This window comes from Megascapheus bottae, chromosome 18 (assembly GCF_031878675.1).
Source record: "Megascapheus bottae isolate mThoBot1 chromosome 18, mThoBot2.hap1, whole genome shotgun sequence".
NCBI lineage: Eukaryota > Metazoa > Chordata > Mammalia > Rodentia > Geomyidae > Megascapheus > Megascapheus bottae.
In genome coordinates this window covers 29,428,239-29,446,582 of record NC_143526.1, presented here as the reverse complement: position 1 = coordinate 29,446,582, position 18,344 = coordinate 29,428,239, and the positions used below count along the sequence as shown (strand labels likewise).

Sequence of the window (18,344 nt, the reverse complement as noted above, 5' to 3'; positions counted from 1 at the left end):
CCGGGGCTGTTTTGGTCCCTCCACTCCTAACTCTGGACTCCGTGCAGAGAAAGCTGCTGCACCTGCTGCCCCCCTCCCCTTAGTTTCGGGGCTAGCACTAATGTCGGCTAATGGTTTTAATGTTCTCACAGCAGCATGTGAAGTGGTGTGCTGCTCCATTGTCTGAGCCCACGTGCTGAAGGCCCTTTCTTGCCTCCATTAACCTCTCTTTCTCTCTCTCTCTCTCTCTCTCTCTCTCTCTCTCTCTCTCTCTCTCTCTCTCTCTCTTCTCTCTCTCTCTCCTCTCTCTCTCTCCTCTCTCTCCTCTCTCTCTCTCTCTCTCCTCCATGCTGTCCTGGCCCAGAGTTTTCCCCAGTGGTTGTATGGGGGCTGAGGGCAAGGGGAGGAAGAATTACTAAGGGTGCACATGTGGCCTGCTCACCAAGCCAGCCAGTGTAGAGCAGCACAGCTCCCTGCCAGGATTCCAGCTTACCTACTTCTCCTGGTTTAAACCCATGACCCTGATGCAGGCCCACAGGAGCAGCCCACCATCTCTCTATAAGCTGTGTGACCTTGGGCGTGTAGCTTTGCATCTCTGTGTTTCGTTTTCCTCCCTTGGCTATTTGAGAGCTTAATAATACATGTTCCTCCTAGAGGGGCCCCAAGAATGAGAGGACATGGAACAAAGAGGTGCTTGGCATGCACTTGGAGGATGTAACCTCCAAGGAGGAATCCTAGTGACCACGGCTGCTGTTGACGGTGATCTAATTGAGATCACATTCAGTGACCTTGAACAAGATACCAAGGCTGTACAACAGATACAACCATGAGGTTTCTATCCCAACGCTCTCCATAGAGAAGACAGGACAGTAGGTCCAGCACTGTAACCAGGACAGAAAAGAGATGGGGACGGTCCTGAGTCCTGGGGTAGTGGTGGTGGAGGAGGAGGAGTTGTTCCTAAAGTTTGAGGACTAGAGGAGTGGTTTGTTAGTGGACTAGCACTAGGCCCTAAGTCCACCCCTCCCCCACCACCACCAAAAAAGAAAACTGAAGCTTGGGCAGGAAGAAGGCTGGGTTTGTCGGGCAAGAGGTAAGCATGGAACAGAGCCAGGTTGGAAAGTGGAGGAGGAAGAGAGCAGAGCTAGGTCCTTTCCTGGATGCTGGGCCAGGAAGAGCCTTCCTCAGCACCAGGAGCAAAGGGTCTCTCTTAAGCATCTGTCTCTTAGAGCCAAGAAGGAACACCCTGCCTTGAAAACTTCTATTCAGGGTCAGGAGTGTAGCCTAGTGGTAGAGTGCTTGCCTAGCATGCATGAAGCCCTGGGTTCGATTCCTGTATACCACATATTCACACAAAGCTAGAAGTGGTGCTGTGGCTCGAGTGGCAAAGCACTAGTCTTGAGCAAAAAGTGTCCAAGGACAGGGCTCACGCCCTGAGTTCAAGCCCCAGAACTGACGAAAAAAAAAAAAGAAAAGAAAACTTCTATTCACTTAAAAGTCCCCCCCCTCTGTCCCTACCTTCCTTCCTTGCTTCCCTTCTTCCTTTCTTTTTGTAGTGCTGGGAATGGAATGCAGGGCCTCATAGGTGCCGAGCAAGTATTCTGTCATGGAGCTACAGTCACTTAAAAAAAACTGATAAATAAACATAATATAAAATTTACCATTTACCAGACGCTGGTGGCTCTACCTATAATCCTCAATACTCAGAAGGCTGAGGTCTGAGGATTGCAGTTCAAAGACAGCTCAGGCAGAAAAGTGCATAAGACTTTTATCTTCCGTTAACCCACCAGAAAACCTGAAGTGACACCAGGGCTCAAAGTGACAGAACACTAGCTATGAACGAAAGAGCTAAGGGACAACACTCAGACCCCGAGTTCAAGCCCCACGACTGAAAACAAAACGTACCATTTAAGCTGCATCTGTGAGGGGCTTCCTAGACAAACAGTGCTTGACTCCTAGGTCCCTAACTTATGGAGGACCCATGCTGATGTTCTCAGCCTGCTTGAGAAGCCTGATGGCAGTGATGATTTCCTTTTTCTTGGCCTAGCCAGTTGGCATTTTGGAGACACAGCAGCATGAGAAGGTTGTGTCTCAGCTTGGTGACACTGAGTGTGCCTTAAAGAAGCAGCAGTTTCCTTCAAGTTAGAGGAATCCTCGTGAAATAGAAATAGGATTTAGGACTCCTAACCTAGTAGAGAAAATAAAAGGAACAAAGAAAACTTGATGAACCCATTAAGAGTGATTAAATGGGGTGGGGGGTGGGGAGAAACCACCAAAAAGAGATTCAGTAGAAAATACAAAGCAAAAAGACAACCAGACATTCATGAACCACAATAAATGTGTACAGGTTAAATTCTATTTTCTAGCTCAGATAGGCTTTTCAAATTGGGAAAATTCAATCATATATTTACAAAAGATAGGAAGGGAGGCTGTTTAGTTTTTTAATTAAAAACAATTTTTTTTGTCAGTCATGGGACTTGAACTCTGGGCCTGTGCACTGTCCCTGAGCTCTTCAGCTCAAGGCAAACACTCTACCACTTGAGCCTCAGTGCCACGTCCGATTTTCTAGTGGTTTCAAAGACTCATGCTTGGGCTGGCTTTGAACTGTGATCCTCAGATCTCAGCCTCCTGAGTAGCTAGTATTACAGGTGTGAGCCACTGGCGCCCAGCTTGTTTTTAGTAGCACAAAAAAGGTAAGCTAAAAACCAAAAGCAAAACAAAACAAAAAGGGGCCGGGAGTTTGGCCTAGTGGTTAAAGTGCTTGCCTAGCATGCATGAAGACCCGGGTTCGATTCCTCAGTACCACATACATAGAAAAAAGCCAGAAGTGGTGCTGAGGCTCAAGTGGTAGAGCTCTAGCCTTGAGAAAGTCCAAGGACAGTGTTCAGGCCCTGAGCTCAAGCCCAGGACTGGCAAAAAAAAAAAAAAAAAAAAAAAAAAACTAAAGGCAGTGTTTCTATTTCTGTCCATGCCAAACAATAGTAAAAAGCACCAAGTACAGGGCTCTATTTTGTCTCAGTGTCCCTATAGGAGTTTAAAATCACTGCATCTGGGGGACTGCCCCAGGGGAGGCACATGAAGGCTAGTTGCTCTGGCTGAATATGGCCCTCCAGGGCCCTCAGTTTCTTTGCTGTCCTCCAGCTTTCTTGCATATGCAGTTTTCGTTACCCTGTAGGCCTTTCTTTAGCCAGCTTGGGTCTGATGTCTGGAAATGTGTAGGGAACTGGGCTCATTTGCTGCTATACCAAGTGAGGGAGGAACACTCCCTCAGTTCCCAGCCTCCTGCTTCCCCTCCCCCAGTTGCCTTGCCAACTCCTGGCCTCGCTGGTTCACTGCTAGCTAGCTTCCTTCTCTTGCTTCACCGCAGACACCCTTCTGCAGCAGTGTCTGGGGTCATCTACCTGTTCCTTGACAAGAAGCTGAGCCCAGGAGCCAACCCTACTCCCCTCCTCGAGCACACAGGAAAGGCCTGCAGAGCTGTTGGCCTCATTTTCAAGATCTGAGGTTCTAGAGCCCAAACCTTCTCCTGTCTCAGTATATCCCTGGCTCTGCAGAAGGTTTGCATTGTGGCAAGCAAAACAAAAAGCAACTGAAGTACTGACCTTGACCAAGGCTGCTGCTTGGCTTTCTCTCCACAGAGCTCCATTCTGGGAGCATTTCTGCCGTAGGGGTATGCAAGTGGGGTGATCACATCCCTGGCCTGCTCAACCCCACAGGCCTCCACCATGACCTCAGGGCAGCTCACACTCTGAAATGGTTTCTCGAGCACCCTTTTATCTTTCTGGAGGCTTCCCCCCCTCCTTCCTTTTTAAAAAATTAAATGTAAAAGAATGCATGTGAGAAACCCTACAGAAAATGGCAGACCCTGCCCCAGCCTTTCCAGTTCAAGTTCCTGTCCCCTAGTGAGAGCCTCTTCTCTCCTGTCTTTCAATTCCCCTTCTGATATTTAACTTCCTATTTCTAAAAATATGCTTACGCTGCCAATTTTTTAAATTTTTTCCATACAAACTCCTGTTTAATTTCTTGCTTTGGGAGATAGGTGTTTACAGGCTTATTTCCTCTCTTAAACACATCCCATGGTGGCCTGTAACCCCGAGTCTAGATGATGCTACTGTGGCGGTATATGTCATGTGCTGATTCTTTTCTTTGGGTTTCCCAGAGTTGGCTATTGCCTCCTGTCCCTCTATTTTCAGCTATTTTGTCTTTGTTAATTTTTTTTTAATTTTTAAATTGTTATTATAAAGGTGATGCCCAAAAATCAAATAAGAGTACATTTCTTTTTGGACAATGTCCCCCCCTTTCCTCTCTCCCTCCTAGTTTTTCCCTCATCCCCATCCAAAAGTTGTATAGTTCATTTTCAACACAATGTCCAGTTAAATGCATTGACCCATTTGATCACCATTTCTTGCTCCCAAAGACAGATAAATGAACAAATAACACAAAAAAGAAAAAAATAACAACAAACAAAAACCTCTGGAGTTCATTTCAATAAATACTATTTTGTATGATCAGAGGCACAAAGGCATTGAGCCTTTATGTTCTTCCCCTAAGCGTATCTTCCATTAGTGTGTGAATGCCTAGAACCCTGTATCATGTCCTGGTGTATTTTATCTCTGGCTGGCTTCTGCACATGAGAGAAAATATGTGCCATTTATGTCTCTGAGCTTGGCTTACCTCACTTAACACGATTTGTTCAAGGGCTGTCAGTTCTCTGGAAATGATCTATTATTCTTTCTAATAGCTATGTAAAATTCCATTGTGTATAGGTACGACATTTTTTGGATCCACTCATCTATTGTAGGGCATCAAGGCTATTTCCACAACTTGGCTGTTGTGAATAGTGCAGCAATGAGCGTGGGTGTGTAAGTGCCTTTATGGTATCCTGGCTCGTCATGTTCTGGGTAGATGCCCAGGAGTGGTATGGCTGGGTAACAAGGAAGGTCTATGTTTTGTCTTTTTGAGTTGTTGTCCAGAGTGATTGTCATAGTTTACCTCCTTACTAACAGTACAGTAGGGTTCCTCTTTCTCCCACCTTCCCACCATTTATTGTTGTTTGAATTCATAATCAACATTGTGATTTTACCCTAGTCTATTTGGGGTAAAATGAAATCTCAGAGTTGTTTTGATCTGTATTTCATTTATGGCCAGGGATAATGAATATTTTCTTATGCGTTTGCCATTCTTACTTCTACGAAGTCCCTCCTTTGCTCTTTTGCCCATTTAGTGATTGGTTTTTTAGCTTTGTGAGGGGCTGCTTTCCTGAATTCTTTGTATATTTTTGGATCTCTGGACTTTGTCAGATGTATTTGCTGGTAAAGATCTCCCAGTCTGTTGGCTGTCTTTCTAGTTTAGTAACATTGTCATTTGCTGTGCAGAAACTTTTTATTATGATGCAATGCCATTTGACAAGTTTCCTATCTGTTATGCCCCTGCGATACCTTCAAGAAGTTTCTGCCTATGCCTATTCTAGTGTTTCTCCTGCTCCTTTCTTGCAGTAATTTCAAAGTTTCAAGTCTGATGTTGTGGTCTCTGGTCGACTTTGAGTTGATATAGGTGCATGGTGACAACGTGGATCCACTTTTAGTTTTCTGCACATGGGTGCCAACTTTTCCCAACAACAATAATTTAAAAAAAAACTATTTTTCCACTATATATTTTTGGGTCCCTTATCAAATATCAGATAACTGTAAGCATATGGTTTTACTTCTAGTTCCATTGATCTCCATGTTTATTTTTATGTTAATACCAAGCTGTTTTGTTATTATAGCTCTATTGTACAGCTTAAGGTCTGGGATTATACCACCAGCAATGGTTTGTTGGTTTGTTTTTTTGTTTTTTGTTTTGCCTAGAATTGCTTTCAAAGTCTTTCATTGTTCCATATGAACGTTTGGATTGATGTTCTGTTGAGCACCATTGGGATTTTGATGGGGATTGAGTTAAATTTATAGATCATTTTTGGCAGTATGACCATTTTCACAGTATTAATTCTACCTATCCATGAACATGGAAGGTCTTTCCCTAGCCCTTTATCTTATGATCTTGTTCCTGTTGCTTTGTCATTTTTAAAATATTTTTATGGGCTCTGATTTCTCCTTCATTTGGGTTTCAAAAAAGGCTAACTCTGCTCCACCCCCATGTTTTCTTGTAGTAATTTAATGCTTTCACTTTTTGCAATAGATTGTTTATAAGAACAGCTTTAAATTTACAGAAAAATTCAGATTGTTTATGAGAACAGCTTTAGATTTACAGAAAAATTCAGATGACACTATTCCCACACAACCCCCCTCCCCAAGGCAAGGGGAGAAGTTTCCACTATTAATAACATCTTAACAGTTACTGTGCTACATTTGTTACGATGACTGAGCCAATATTGATACAGTATTATTAATTAAAGCTGTTATATAGTTCATTCAGATTTTTCAAGCTTTTACCTATTATTCTTTTCTGGTTCAAGATTCCATCTAAGATACACACACCCATTCAGTTGTCAATCTCTTCAGGCCTCTTCTAGAGATGACAGTTCCTCTGACTTTACTGGCTTTCAACAACCTTGGCTCCTCTGAAGCCTAGCTGAGTATAGTACGGTTTTGGAATCAATCTGATGTTGCCTTCAACATAAACCTAACTGGTATCGGTGGCTAAGAGAAAGCCCACACCTAGAGTGTCCTTTGCAAGTCTTCCTGCTGTCACCATGCGCAGCCCTTGCCTAAAGATATTGTAGAGGAAATAAAAGAGAAGAACCCACCCAAGTTATTTCCAGTTGTGGTGACAGGAACTGTGTGGGTCCTCTGGCATCCCATCATTTGTATATGCCCGACACCATGGCTGCTTATGTTACACTTTGACTTGTAGTCCAGTCTTCTATCGTGTTGGACAAATGGTCCCAGATTGGGCCACCAAAAGCCCTTCCAATTGACTCCCATACTTTTCTCAGCCCCCTCCCCTGATCCCCCAGCAGTGTTCTGGCTTTTCTCTTTTTGTGTTCATTTTGCTTTTGTTTTGGTTTGGTTTATAGCATTGTTATTGTTTGTTTGTTTACCTCTTGGTACTATAAAATAGCCCAAGGTCACCTGGTATATCTCCCACCCTGGCAATCTCCTAGGAAGTCCAATTCCTTTTGTTGGAGAATCACTGAAAAACCAAAATCCTAGAAGCTTGGCTCAGTTTACAGTACTTACTCAGCAAGCATGACATCCTAAGTCCAAACCCTAGTACCAGGAAATAAAAATGGAAGCTGAACTCTGCACTTGGGGGGTGGAAACAGGAGAATCACAAGTTCAAGGAGAGCTAGGCTACATAAAAAGAAAGACCCTGTTTCAAAACCCAACAAATGTGTATTCTCATTATTGGGTTGTTTGCTTACAGAGGCCCCTCCACTGGGAGTAGAAGGAACATGTATTCTCATGTTCAGTCTTTGTTGTTTTGTCTCAGGTCCGTTTGCAGCTTATCTTAGTTTAGCTTGGTATGTGATTATGTTCATTTTTTGGGGGGGGGGTTGTTAGTGGTGGTGCTTAAAGTCAGGGCCTGGTTGGTGTCCCTGAGCTCTTTTGCTCCAGGCTATTCTACCACTTTGAACCACCTCTCCACTTCCAGTTTTCTGGTGGTTAATTGGAGATAAGAAAATTCATGGATTTTCCTGTCCTGGCTGGCTTTGAACCGTGATCCTCTGATCTCTGTCTCCTGAGTAGCTAGAATTACAGGTGTGAGCCACCAGTGTTCACCTTTTTGTCTTGGCAGTGTTCAACCTTTTGTCTTGGCAGTTTCTTTTTTTAATTAAATAGTTTATTTCCGGCTGAGCATGTAGCCAGGTAGCCCAGTGGTAGATCACTTGTCTACCATATGTAAAGCCCTGAGTTCAATCCACAGACCACTAATCATGCTGATATTAACACCAATTTTCCCTCACTGACTAGAGTTGCTGCCCTTACAACTTACCAAAATGTTCTCTGAAGCCGATCTACGTCTATTTTTTACTATGCAAGAACCAGCACCACCCTGCTTAAGGCTTTCAAATATGTTTTAGTATTTCATAGGACAGTCTTCCTCCCCTTCTCTTCAAAAGTTTTATTGGCTTGAAAAGAATTACTTTGAAAAATGACTTCCTGTTTACTGCCCAAATATCCGAGCACCCCTCTTGGAGAAGAAAACCCAGGCAGAAGTCCCACTGATGAGCATGGCAGAATTAAAGCACACACCTAGCCAGGCCTTTCTGTTGAACTCACCACCAGGGTAGCCTGGGAGCCAGAAGCACTGTTGGAATCTAGGAACTGGAAAGAAGCAGATCAAAGAGATGTGTGAAAGCTGCTTGTGAAGCATCTCTGTCACCGACATTACTTCTGTGATCCATGTGTGTCATTGAACATCCTAGGTGCCGTTCTAGAAATTTCCTTCAACTTCCAAATTCTCCAGGAAAATGAAGGTAGCCAGTTAAGTGGCCTGCCACCTCTCTCCTCTGCTTCACTTCACCCTGTGGGAGAGAAGCCCAACAGCCAACATCCTGCCTCGGCAGCCAGGCCTCGATGGGTGGTGGACACCTCTGCCTGCTCCTTAGGCTCAGCTCCCTTCCTAGTTGGAGACAGTCCAAGGATGCTAAGGTGGCCTTTTAACTTCATTATCCAAGAAAGGATGTGCCCATAATTTTCCAGTGAGGATGGGAGAGTCACCTGATGCAACCCAGGGAGCCTGCATGCACATTGGGCCAAGGATGGGAGCTGCTCCTGGGGCCTCCAAGAACAAATAAGGGGAGCAGTTTTGACCCTCAGAGCTCTTCCTGAAGGATGAGAGAAGCCCAACCAAACAGGAAAGGCTGGGTCAGGAAGGAGCTGCTGCAAGCCTCCAGATGGTGGCTGAGGTGGTGACTGACCTGTGACCCGACTAGGCCTGCCTGGTAGATCCAAAGGAGATAAGTTATCTCTGGCCCAAGTCCTGCCTATTTATTTATTTATTTGCTTACTTACTTATTGTGCACTGTTTTTCATCCTCCTGCTGGTGTAGGAGGAAAACACCTCTCTCATCCAGCCCCTGGGAGTCTCTGAGGCCTTCTCACTCACTGGCTCCTGTTCTTTTCTAGGGTGCCCCAGTGCCCAGACAGCTTATTAGGAGGCCGTGGCTTTTCTGTGGCTCCTTGACCCACCTGACTCTTGTCCTGTTTATGTGGGGTCCTGGGTGGGCCGCCGTAGCCTTGCTGTGGGTAGTGGCCTCCGGCTTTGTAAGTGGATCTGGAGGAGGCAGGAGGGTTTCAGACTTGGCTTGGGCAGCTGATGTCTGGAGATCAATTAGAGATAATGGCTTTGGGTGGACTGGAGAAGCAGGCTGGGCTTTTCCTGCTTGTGATTGTGTTTACCTCATTAACAAGCTGCTGCTGCTGCCGCTGCCTCCTCCTCCTCCTCCTCCTCCTCCTCCTCCTCTTTCTCCTCCTCCTCCTCTTCCTCCTCCTCCTCCTCTTCCTCCTCCTCCTCTTCCTCCTTGAGGCTATGGTGCTGCTCTGTGAATTTGTGCTACTAGCTTTGTTTTACTCAAGAGTAAAATGTGTAGCCCCTAGGCAGGCAGGCATCATCCACACCCCTGCCCACTCCACAACACACTGTGTGGTTTAAGAAACTCCCTCCTTTGCCCACTCAAAATCCCTACCAAGGGCCGGCTGGATGCTGTTCTGAGCACTGAGGAGTAACTGAGACTGATAATGTGTCCACGCCAGGGTGCTCACAGGCCATGGAGATGAGGAAAAAGCCTGCAGACATGCAGTGTTTGGGACAAAGTGCACTAAGACAATTGGCTATACTTTAAAGAGACCTCTGAGGAGGTGATGTGAGCCAAGACATGGATGACAGGAAGTGGCCAGTCCTCTGGAAATGGAGGCACAGGCTTCCCAGGCCAAGGACGGAGCAAATGCAAAGGCTCTGGGGTAGGGACAACTAGGGAACTAGGGTGAGTGTGCGAGGGGGGATGTACCAGTCTGCCTCACCAGCCCACAAGGCTTTAAACAACCATGAGTGTGTGGAGTGGCTCTAATGCCATAAGAAGAGTAGCAGAGTAGCTCAAGCCTATAATCCCAGCTACTTGGGAGGTAGTGGTTAAGAGGATTGCATTTCAAGACCATCTCCCCCAAAACAACAAAATGGAAACAAACCACATAAGATGATTCATGTCTGTTATTCTGGTTGCTTGGAAGGCCACAAGTAGGAGGATTACAGTTCAAGGCCAGCTCTAGGCATAAACATCGAGCTTATCTTAAAAATAACCTAAAAGCAAAAAGGGATGGGGACATGGCTCAAATGTTGAGTTTAAATCCCAGAACCACAAGTGGGGAGGGGAAGAGAAGGGAATGAGAGGGAGAAGAAGGAAAGAAGGGGGGGAGAGAGAAGAGGAGGGGGGAGGAAGAGGGAGAGGGAAGAAGGAAAGAAGAGAAGAGGGGGGAGGGAGAGGGAGGAAGAAGGGAGTAGGTAAGACAGGAATTGATGGCACCTATAATCTAGACACTTCTAGGAGGAGGAGATGCCAATCTCTTCTGCTCTTCCCTTCCAGAGTGCATGAATGAAGGAACTGAGAGCTTGACTTCCTCGCTCCAGCACCAGCACCCATGTCCTCTCACAGGAGTCCATGTTAGACAGAAGGCCTCATCCAGGGGCTGGGGGAGGGTGTCTTTCCTATTTAGTCCATGCATAGACAAGAGTGCTGCCTGTCGGTAAAGGGTGCTAAGGATGACAAATGCAAGACCCTCGTTGCCTGTGTCATGAAACATGGTTACTTTACTCCTGAAACAAGGAGAGTGGAGGGCTCTAATGTCTACAGTGCTGAGTTGATATCCCTGCAGTGTTGCTGACCTTTTCCTCATGGCTGCCAGTTAGCTGACCTTGCACTGACAACACAGAAGAAAGTGGAAAGGGGCATTACAAGTCAAGTACCCCAGAGCAAACACTTTCCCAGAAAGTTGCCAGTGGGCTTTCATTGGGATCACGTTGGCTAGAAACATGCAAAGGAGGCTAGGAAAGGAAGGTTTCAATTTCTGCTTTCTGTACTTGGGAAAGACAAAGGAAGATATTGACTTGGGGTATCAGGGATGCTGGGGTCTTCCACAGTTTCTGGTATGTCCTGGGTGCCATCAATGGAAATTGGTAGTGGCTTTGTGTGATAAGATGTCAGGCTGGGGCAGGGAGGGAAAAATAGGAGAGAGGGGGTGTGGGAATGTGTGTGTGTGTGTAGAGGGGTGGGGAGAGAGAGAGAGAGAGGGAAGAGAGAGAGAGAGAGAGAGAGAGAGAGAGAGAGAGAGAGAGAGAGAGAGAGCGAGAGAGCGAGAGAGAATATGCAAAGGGGCTTCCTGGTACCAGGAAACTGTAGCTTCAAGCTCAGAGCAATGGAGTGACTTGTTTGACACCATAGGGAGAGTGAGAAAGAGCCCTGTTCACACCAGCCTTAATACAGGCATGTCCCAGAGGAGGGCTCCAACCCTGTCAATCTCACAGGGACAGGCTTGGGTCTGCCTCTGGAGTGGGCCCTAGGAACACAGTAGGGGCTCAATAAGTGCTTGCTGATGGCTGTCACTAACTTGACCACAGCCCTCATCCCTAGTACTCATCCAGGTGTGCCTCCTCTAGGCCATACTGCTCAGCCTCAAGAGCAAGTCATTAGCTCAGCTTGGTGGTTCATACCTGGAATCCCAGGTGTGGTGGCTCAAAGCTGTCATTCTACCACTTGAGCCACAGCACCACTTCTGGCTTTTTCTATGTAAGTGGAACCAAGGAATCGAACCTGGGTCTTCATGCATGCTAGGCAAGCACTCTACCACTAGGCCAAACTCGGGGCCCAAGGCATTTTTTTTTTTTTTTTTTTTTTTTTTTTTTGCCAGTCCTGGGCTTGAGCTCAGGGCCTGAGCACTGTCCTTGGACTTTCTCAAGGCTAAAGCTCTACCACTTGAGCCTCAGCAACACTTGCAGCTTTTTCCTATGTATGTGGTACCGAAGAATCGAACCTAGGTCTTCGTACATGCTAGGTAAGCACTCTACCACTAGGCCAAACTCCTAGCCCCTCAAGGCAGTCCTTTTAAAAATAGAACTTTATTATTACTGTTAAGTGTTGTACAGAGGGGGGTACCATTTCTTAAGTGAGATAGTAAGTACTTTTTTTGGTGGCGGGAACAATGTCACCCCTTCATTCACTTTCTTCCAGTTTCCCCCTAGGCCAGTCTTTTTTTTTTTTTTTTTTTTTTGCCAGTTCTGGGCTTGAACTCAGTGCTCAGGGCCTGAGCACTGTCCTTGGGCTTTCTGAAGGCTAGAGTTCTACCACTTGAGCCAAAGCAACATTTCTGGCCTTTTCTGTGTATATGGTACCAAGGAATCAAACTTAGGGCTTTGTGCATGCTAGGGGAGCACTCTACCAGTAGGCCACACGCCTGGCCCAAGTCAGTCTTTTTTTTTTTTTTTTTTTTTTTGGTGGGTCGCGGGGCTTGAACTCTGGGCCTGGGCACTGTTTCTGAGCTCTTCAGATCAAGACTACCACCCAACTCCTTGAGCCACAGCACTACTTCTGGTTTTCTGGTGGTTAATTGGAGATAAGAGTCTCACAGTCTTTACTGCCCGGGCTAGCTATGAACTGCGATCCTCAGATCTCAGCTTCCTGAGCAGCTAGAATTACAGGTGTGAGCCACCAGTGCCCCACTCAGCAGTCTTTTTGACATGCTTGTCTCAAGCAACACCAGCAATGTTGCTTAAGAAGGAATGCTTTACAGATGAAGAAACCAAGGCTTAGAAAGGTTATGTGACTTTCTGAGGTTAGTCTGAAGAAGCAGCTGATGAAGAATGGGTCCATCTCCTCTCCCCCATTACTCTCCTGCTGGCTGCTGACCATCAAGTGCCCAAGCCCAGCACCAGCCAAATCCCCGTGTGACAGCTTAGATCCCAACTTTGGCTGTTATCCTCGTCCTAACCTGGGGTACAGCCATGCAGCAACTCAGGGCCTGTAACAGATGCTGCCTGTTCTCTTGGGGCTGGGAATGGTGGGGAGGCCTAAACTTCCCTGAGTCACCCACTGGGAGCTGACTGCTAAGGCTGCCCCTCAGGTTGCAGAAGCCCTGGGTCCAGCTGCTTCTCACTCTCCTGGTTCGAGGGAGGAGTGTCTCCGTGTACTCCAGATCCAGATACACCCCATGGGCATGGTGCCATCTGGACCATCTGGCCCCAGGCCTCACCTCAGCAGGGTCCACCACACACCCTGAGATGCACACAACTCCATCCAGATCCTGGGGCTGCCAAACTCCCAGCTCTGTGACTGGCATCCTCTGGTCCCTTCCTCCTAGAGTCCCCAGTCCTCCTGTGCCCAGTGACACCGCCGTTCTCAGCCTTGTCACTTGTCATCACTGGCTGATGGAATACCACCCACACTGGGGCCTGGAGATGGTGTGTGTGTATGGGGGGAACCCACTGGCCTGGCTCATGTCCCTTTTCAGACCTTTATTAGTCACTTATTGTCCCCACAGGAGGAAGGAGCACATGCCACAGAGCAGACAGCTTATTAAGGATCACACACTGCCATACCCTGCCAATCCCTGGTGCTCCTTCTAGGAGCTCCCTCCAGCAAAGTGACTGCCAGCTTGACTTCTTTTCAGCAGTACTTGTGTTTGAACTCAGGGCCTCACACTTGCTTAGGCAGGTCCTCTACCACTTGAACCCTTTTTGCTTTAGTCATTTTTCCATAGGGTCTTCCATTTTTACCCAGGCCAGCCTCCGACCGGGAGCCTCCGACCTATAGCCTCCTTTGCCACTGAAGAGACAGGCAAACGACACCACATCCAGCTTATTGATTGAGATGGACAACGTTTTGACCAGATTAGTCTTAAAGCACTATATTTCTCATTTCTGGGAAGCTGGGGTCACAGGCCCACTGTGCCTCCTAGTAGCACAGATTGTCTTTGATTACTCTAGAACTTTCTAGTCCTGGAGCTGTACAGCTTGTGATAGTCTGCACATAGACACATGCTTGTGAGCTTGTGGGGCTGGTCCCTCACTGAGCAGGGTCCTGGGCACAGATGTCATCTCTCCACGGGTGACTGCAGGCTTTTCTGGTGGGGACTCTTGTGAAGGGTCCCCATGGTGTGCTTTTTAGGGCACAGCTTGCTGAGCATAGGCAGGAGTGCAAGTGCAGAGCAGGGGCTGGCCTTGCTCTCTTGACTGAGCTTCTCCAAAAGGGCTAAGGAGGAGAGCAAGAGTGGGTTCCAGTGGAATTGGGGCTCCAACAGAGCTCTGGCTGGGTGCCCGTGCCTCATACCTGTAATCCTAGCTACTGAGGAGGCTGAGATCTGAGGAGGTTCAAAGCCAGCCCGGGCACTTAAATCTCCAGTTAAGCAACAGAAAACCAGAAGTGGCTCTGTGGTTCAAGGGGTAGAGCGGTAGTCTTGATCTGAAGAGCTCAGGGACTGTGCCCAGGCCCAGAGTTCAAGCCCCATGACCAACAACAACAACCCAAACAAAACAAACAAACCAAAAAACACAACAAAACAAAAACAGAGCTCTGCTAGAGGCCTTCCTTAGGGCCATGTCCTGCAGGAGGCTTTAGGTACTATGTTCCTGGTGCCCTGGGACTCTGCTCAGCCCTGCTTTAGGGTCAGGTTGGGGAATTAAGGTATCTGGTGGGGAACTGGGAGTACCCTAGGACAGTAATTGCCAGAAGACCATCAGGGACATGTCACCAGTCGGGGGTGTCAGTTGAGAGCTGGCTGACCACAGAGTCAGTCAGAATTCCCAGAGAGCAACTGGAGGAGATTAAACAAGCCAAAGGACTATGCAAGGCCAGACCAGACAAAGCCAACGTGGTTCTGCCAGCAGCTGGGGTGTTATAGGCTTTAGAGTAGCCGAAATTAGTTGATATTTTAAAGCAAGACATATCTGAAAAAGGAGAATAATGGATGTGTTATTCTTACCTTTAGCAATAGTTTTCAACAAATCAGGCTTTTAGCTATATTCATAATGGGAAATTTCTCTGAGTAGAGAAGGAATGCATGCACAGGATTAGACTGCTTCTCCTAGCTCTGGGCAAACGCGTCACACTGATTGAGACTGCAGCCAAGTAAAGAAAAACTGGCTAGTGTATACCATGGTATACACCTGTAATCTCAGCACTTGGGAGGCATAGATGGAAAAATCACAAGTTCAAGGCCAGCCTGGGTTGCATTGGAAGACGATGTCTTTAACATACACAGATATGTACAGTGTGCACATGTACTGTTCTCCCACTGAGAGCTGTATTTCAGGACCTTTGCACTAATCTCTGGCCCCCTTTTACTCCCCCATCTTGGAGGCCACACTCTATTTCCTTTCAGGGCAGTTTGATTTACTTCTAGGGAGGGGGTACATCCTCTGACCCTTCCTGCAGTCTGATCCTATCCCATCTCTCTACCCCTTGTCTAAATTCTGTATCCAGGATCCAACCAGGACTCACAGTATTTATCTGTCATTCCCTTTAGTCTCATAATGTAGAACAGGCAATCTGATGACTCTGGGGGTTTTGAAGAATCCAGACTGTTGTACTGTGGAGAGTGTCTTTCTGATTTCTGATCTGATTATTTCCTGGCTGTCAGATTCAGTGGGAGGAGAACCTGGATTGGGGGGCACTCAGCACCCGTGATGATGTCTTCTTCCATGTCCCTTCAGGAGGCAGATGTTTCATGTCAGGTACCCCCACTTTGGGGGAGCTGGTCTGAGGGCTTGGTTGGGAAGTGTCTGTTCCATCACTCCATTTCCCCTCTCATTAATAAATAACTTGTTGGGGATCAGTGGAGTTTTAAATGCTTTGTGATGTTTGAACAGTGTCCACTCTGGTCACACAAAGATCCTGCCATTCCAAATAAGAGCAAGCCTTTGGGTCCTCTGGCCAGGCCCCCACTTTAGGGGAATGCTTATGAGACTGCTGGGATGCTCCACAGAGCACATCTCAAGCATATTCACAAAAGCTCCCACTGCAGAGCCTGGTGGTGACTGCTGGCCCCCTTCCCCGTACTACCCCCCCAACAGAGAGAGGAGTGGCTGTCCCTGTTGGTCTCCCCCCAGACTGGGAGCTAGTTGAACTAGTGGTCAGAAATCTGGGTCACCCAATTGGGGGACCCAGGCTGTGGCCACTTTAAGGATAGAGGGAGCTGGCCAGAGGCACAAGGACATTGAAAACAGCCAGCCCAAGGTTACCTAAGGAGTGGCAGCTCCTGCGGGAGGGACAAGGCCTGGGAGGTTCCTGTGGCTTCACACACAGGAAACTCGGAATTCACAGCGCTGCCAGGCAGCCAGCTCCTTCCAAGGTGCTCCACTGCCTTCTGTGGGTGGAAGGGGCCAGGGCTGTTTTATCTCAGAGATGGTAAATGAGTTCACATTTCATGCTTAGAGAAAATCACAGCTCTGCCCTTCTGGGCAGCACTACTGCCTTTTATTAGTCAGAGAAGAGGTGGGTTATCTGGGTTCAATTCCACCTTTGAACTTCAGTTGGATTTGGCCTTATATTTCAAGCCCAGATGTCAGCCACCGCTGTGAAATAGTGACTCAGGTCAGGAGAAGCGAAAGGTCTCTAGAAATGTGTTGGGAAGAGACAGGAAAACTTCAGCTGGAATCATCTCATTTGCAGAGTGAGGAAGGGCAGCCCCATGTCGGAAACACCCACATTTCCCGGTGTGTGAACTAGGCAGCCTGTGACCACTGTACTCATGGCAGAAACCAGCCGATGTGGGTTGTAAAGTCCCCTGAATTCCCACATCCCTCAGGAGAAGTGAATGTACACTGGAGAAAACCAGAAGAGAGACTGCTTTGAAAACACATTTGATTTCAGGGATAACTGGTGCTAAGGAGTCGCATGCACCAACTGTCTTTTAAAGAGCAAGGGCAGGAGTTTGACGTGGAGGGCTAACTCTTTAGCATGAGCAGCGTGCAGTCGCCGCCGCGCCATTCATCAGAAGCGTTACCATCTTCCTCTTTCTCAGGGAGGGCTAGGAACTGAGCTCAGAACCTGTGGTGGCGAGGTTCCGGCTCTCGCCCGTAGAGGGAGCCTTGCCTACCTTAGATTGTTCACAATGCGAAGCTTTCAGTGGAAGAAAGAAAAAGCCTTTTTTTTAAACAGAAAAAAAGTTGGAGGGTTAAAGGCAGTCTGTTTTCAAAATTGCAAACAATTGCCGCGGCTGTCTCCTTTTCTCTCCTCTGCCGGTTCCACGGAATGAGCGTTCGCGTAAAGGAATCCGTAGAAATTGCCCTTCCTCTTCCGATGCGACCCCAGGAACAAGGAGGTGGGATCTTTGCTAGGTTGGTTTTCATTTTATTTATTTTTCAAAGGGAGGGCATTCCCCATAGGATTCCACACACATCTCGCTGCCCCCCCCGCTGTTCAAGCGCGAGCTTCACCCTCCGTGGCCGATCTATTGTAGATTAGGGGGTGGGACTGGGGGTGGGGAGCCATCTACCCTCACCCATTTCACCTCTCGGGAATCTGTCTACATTCTGCTATCTGGGGGCCAGCTCGCTACGGTCCGACCCGAAGTCGCGGGTCCACCACCCCCCGCCCCGCTCGGCGCCCAGCGACGCCCCGTCCCGCCGTCCCTGGCCCCCGCGGCGGCGGGAGGCGAAGGCTCGGGTCGGCGAGGCCGCCTCGCGCGCGGGACCGAGCCCTCGGCGGCCAGCGCGCCCGGGTCTGGGCAGCGTTCTGGGTGTTGTCCGGTGACTTCACGACTGAAGCCGGCGCGCGGTGCGGAGCGGCGGCGGCGTGCGGTCCCGCCGAGCACAATGACCGCGGGGCGGGGCGGGGCGGGGCGGGCGGCGGGCGCCCAGGTTCGCCGGGACATTTGGGTCGGACAGGTGAGCGCAGCCCGGAGGCGGGCGCCCGCCAGGGGCGGGGAGGAGCGGGGCTGGGGCGGGGAGGAAACTAAATGGTGGGAAAGAGACAAAGGAAGAGTGGGGACGGTGCGGGGTGGAGGGAGGGCCAGGGGAGGGGAGGGGAGGGAGGGGAGGGGGCGGCCGGTGGCGAGCGCTCCGAGGATCTCGAGCTTGAACTTGATCAAGAAAAGAGGGACCCCGCGGAGGGGTGGGGGCCCGCCCGAGAGCCCGCCACGTGCCGGGCTTTCCCCAGCCGGGATATCACTGGGACCTCACCTTCTGAGGCCAAGCCTCTGGCCCGGCAGCCCCTGCCCGATCAGGACCCCAATTCCCTGGGAACTGCGTCCCGCGCCGGGGTCGAGGGCCGGCTCAAGGCCCCGGGGCGCCGAGAGTTCCAGGAGGTGCCTGAGTCACTTTCTTCAGGCCAAGTCTCCCCCTCCTGGCCTGAACGCAGACAGCCTGCCAGGCACCCCGCCTCCCCGATCCCGAGACCCGAGCGGGGACCGCGGCCTCCCGGAGCCGGGGGCAGGCTCA

At 48.7% G+C, this 18,344-nt stretch overlaps 1 protein-coding gene across 7 annotated transcripts in view; it reads left to right on the top strand.

Moving 5' to 3' along the window:
• Nol4l (nucleolar protein 4 like) overlaps positions 1 to 18,344 on the top strand; it is a 115,965-nt gene that overhangs the window by 66,906 nt on the left and 30,715 nt on the right. Inside the window, exon 1 of one of the 7 annotated variants that reach the window (XM_090352170.1) lies at positions 17,117 to 17,243. The exons of the other annotated variants lie outside the window; for them this stretch is intronic. The gene's annotated coding sequence lies outside the window, so the exon portion shown is untranslated. Of the gene's footprint in view, positions 1 to 17,116; positions 17,244 to 18,344 lie in introns of those variants that run through there. 7 annotated transcript variants of the gene reach the window in all.